Source organism: Octopus bimaculoides, chromosome 2 (genome assembly GCF_001194135.2).
Source record: "Octopus bimaculoides isolate UCB-OBI-ISO-001 chromosome 2, ASM119413v2, whole genome shotgun sequence".
Taxonomy (NCBI): domain Eukaryota; kingdom Metazoa; phylum Mollusca; class Cephalopoda; order Octopoda; family Octopodidae; genus Octopus; species Octopus bimaculoides.
In genome coordinates this window covers 70,786,654-70,790,620 of record NC_068982.1, presented here as the reverse complement: position 1 = coordinate 70,790,620, position 3,967 = coordinate 70,786,654, and positions in this window count along the sequence as shown.

The following is a 3,967-nucleotide window of genomic DNA, read 5'->3' as shown; positions in this document are numbered from 1 at the left end:
TATATATATATATATATATATATAAATATTTATATGTATGTATGTATGTATGTATGTATGTATTGCTCTGATCTGTGACCCTTGAATTTAGATTTCAATGGCTCAAACCATCAAAATGTAAACACTTCAAGAAATACATGAAAAATAAATAATAACTTCTTACGTGCTTTTGGATTATTAAAATATCTTTTTTTTACAATGTAATTACTTCAGTTTCAATACAGTCTCAGATCATGACACTTGCTAGTCAAATACAACTCTGAAATGTTGTAGTTAACAAACAATAACCTCTTAGCCACCAGATTACTCTGTCAAAAGTAATGATTATTTGTTCACATTGTTTTGAATTTATCATACATTATCTCATAGCTTCAAAATTTCAATGATATGATTGTTTATTTTTTAGAATGATATTGTAGGGTAGGTGTGAGAGGCCAGATCTGACTAGTTTTAGCATAAAACAGGAAGAATATTTGATCTGGATAAATCTGGTTTAAACGCTAAAGGGTCAAGTGATTATGTGAGTCTCATATCTAAAGTATTGGGATTTAACCTTTAGCACACTGTAGGTACATCATGTCACTGTATGAGTTTTCTCCCCTGTAGTAACAGGGCAGTGGCAGGGGAAACAATTTTAGAGAAAATGCTGTGTGCTAAAGGTTAACTTAATTTGGTGTAATCAAGATCCAGATAACTCTTAAATCAAATCATATAAATCTAGACATCCAGTATCTGGATCATGTCATGGAGAAATGTAACCCCTTGCTTCATAGAATAAGGGTTTGGTACAACTAAGGGTTTCTTTTCGACTGCCATTCTAAGGTGAATTGGCAGAGTCATTAGAGCATCAAGCAGACTACCTCTCAAGTGTTTGATCTACCTCTTTGCATTTTCAGTTTAACTCATATTGAGGTCAACTTTGTATTTCAACCTTTTGCAGTTCATAAAGTGGTGCCAATCCACAACATTAGATTAGAAGAACTGTACAAATATTGAATCAGGTGCCGCCTGATATTTTTCCAGTTCTTTGTGCTCTGGGTTCAAATCCTGCCCTGGCCTATTTGGGTGGTGGACTTGATATATCACCTGGTTTAAAATAAGTGAAATAATGAAAGAGGAGATTTAATTAGGAAGGTGTTTATGGCTTGAGAAGGAAGGAAATGGGTGAACAGTTCAGTCACGCACATATATATATATATGCACTAAGTGGCAGAGCATGCTCTTCAAATGTTGGGCCTCATGGAGGTGATGACAAGTGACTGAGACCTTTGGTGATATGCCATGCATGAAAAGACTCGTCAAGCCTAGCGAAATCATAGTCGTGGTCAATGCCAGTGTCCACATAATTCGTACCTGTGCCAGTGGCATGTAAAATGCACCCATTACACTCTTAGAGTAGTTGGCATTAGGAAGGGTATCCAGCTGTATAAACCATACCAAATTAGACTGGAACATGATGCAGCTCTCTGGCTTACCAGTTCCAATCAAACTGTCTAAATCATGCCAGCATGGAAAGCAGAAGCTAAATGATGATGATGATGATGATACACACACACACACACACAGTTCTACAAGAACTCAGATTTGCCAAGGTAGATTGGTCTTCTCAAGAACTGAATATGGCCAATCCTGCCAGTCTTTTGTTATCACCTCCATGGGTTAAAAGTCCTGAGATCAGACTTCACCATTTCATCCCATGGTTTTCTATTTTGCCTTATCCTTCTTGTTCTCTTGACCTTGTTCCATCTGACAATCAACTTTTCATGTCATTGCAACATTATTTGGAAGGAAAACAGTTTATTAAGTTGCAAAGAGGTTAAAAATGATAACAAGTGTTTCTTTGCTTTGAAGCTTGAAGAATTTTATATCCAAAGGATCAACAATTTACGAAATAGATGGGATTATGTTATCAATAATGAGGGGAAATATTACTTTGATTAAATATATCAATTAAGACGGAGAAGTATTTGTTTCTTTCTCATCTTGAAATGCATCAAGACTTTCTTTCCAACATAATGTGTGTGTGTGCATGCATGTGCATGTGTGTACTGTTGGTTGTCAGAAGAAAGAGCACTCAATAACATAGTAGAATTCAATATTTTATTTTAGTTAAATCAGTCTTTTGTGTTCAGAAGCAAAACTCCAGAATCAGCGAGAGTCTAAATTGACCAGAGTGTGTACATTTGCGAAGGTACATAGTTTAGTGGTTAGAGTATTAAGATCATGATCGTAAGGTTGGGAGTTTTGATTCCCAGTGACATGTTGTATTCTAGACCAAGGCACTTTATTTCTCATTGCTCCAGTCCACTCAGCTGGCAAAAATGAGTAGTACCTGTAATTCAAAAGGCCAGCCTTGTCGCACTCTGTGTAATGCTGAATCTCCCTGAGAACTACATTAAGGATACACGCGTCTGTGGAGTGCTCAGTCATTTGCACATTAATTTCACAGGCAGGCTGTTCCATTGATCAAATCAACTGGAACACTCATTATCATACCCAATGGAGTGCCAGCACATATATATATAGGCACAGGTGTGGCTGTGTGGTTAGAAACTTGCTTCCCAACCACATGGTTCCGGGTTCAGCCCCACTGAGTGGCAACTTGGGCAAGTGTCTTCTACTATAGCCTTGTGAGTATATTTGGTAGATGGAAACTGAAAGAAGCCTATCGTGTGTATATATATATATATATATATATATATATAAATGTAAATATTTATGTGTTTCTGTCTTTGTGTCTGTGTTTGTCCTCCCATTATCACTTGACAACTGAGGTTGGTGTGTTTACATCTGCCATAACTTAGTGGTTCAGCAAAGGTGACTGATAGATTAAGTACTAGCTCTATAAAGAATAAGTCCTGGAGTCTATTTCTTCAACTAAAAAACCCTTTAAGGCAGTGCTCCAGCATGGCCACAGTCACATGACTGAAACAAGTAAAAGAATAAAAGAATATATATATATATATATAATCATAATTTAACGTCCACTTTTCATTGCTTGCATGGGTCAGATGGAATTTATTGAGGCAAATTTTCTACAGTTGAATGCCTTTCTGGTCACCAGCCCTTACCTGTTTCCTAGCAAAGTAATTTCTATTTTGGGGAAGAGCTGTAAGACCACATGTACTAAATCTGGTGAATAGGGTGGGTGTGGAAGTGGTACCATGTTTTTGGTGAGAAACTCATGAGTGAGGAGAGCTTGGTGACAGGGTGCATTGTCATCATGAAGAATCCAGTTCTTCGCGCTCCACAGATCTGGTTGCTTTCACCGAATGCTTCAAAATGTTCCAGTAGAATTCTCAATTAATGGTCAGGCCCTGGGGGACAAATTCACAATGCACAATACCACGGATGTCATAAAAGATGATGAGCATTGACTGAGCTGCGGATCTGTCGTGCTTTCTTTAGTCATGGACATGAAGGGCTCTTCCATTATGACGACTTCATCTTTGAAACATGCTCAATGTCTCTGTAGAAGACTTCCCAAGTTTAATGCAAAATTTCACGTTGGCTCTTTGTCCCAACTTCCTATCCATGGCAAAAATTGCAAACTACAGCATTATACATGATCACAAAAACACAAATTTCACAATTTGCAAATTAAACACGCTGATGTCATTTGGCTTGCTGCCTCATGAAGGTCACTGCACACACAACCATGTACTGTCATCTTTTGGCATGTCTCAGAATTAGTCCAGGAACTTTTTGATACCACTTCATACATACATACATACAAACATACATACATACATATATGTGTATATATATATATATATATATATATATATATATATACACATATATATATATATTTACACATATATATATACACGCACACACATATATACACACACATATATATATAAATATATATTTTATATATATACACATATATATATATTATATATATATATACATATATATTTTATATATATACATATATGTATATATTATATATATATATATA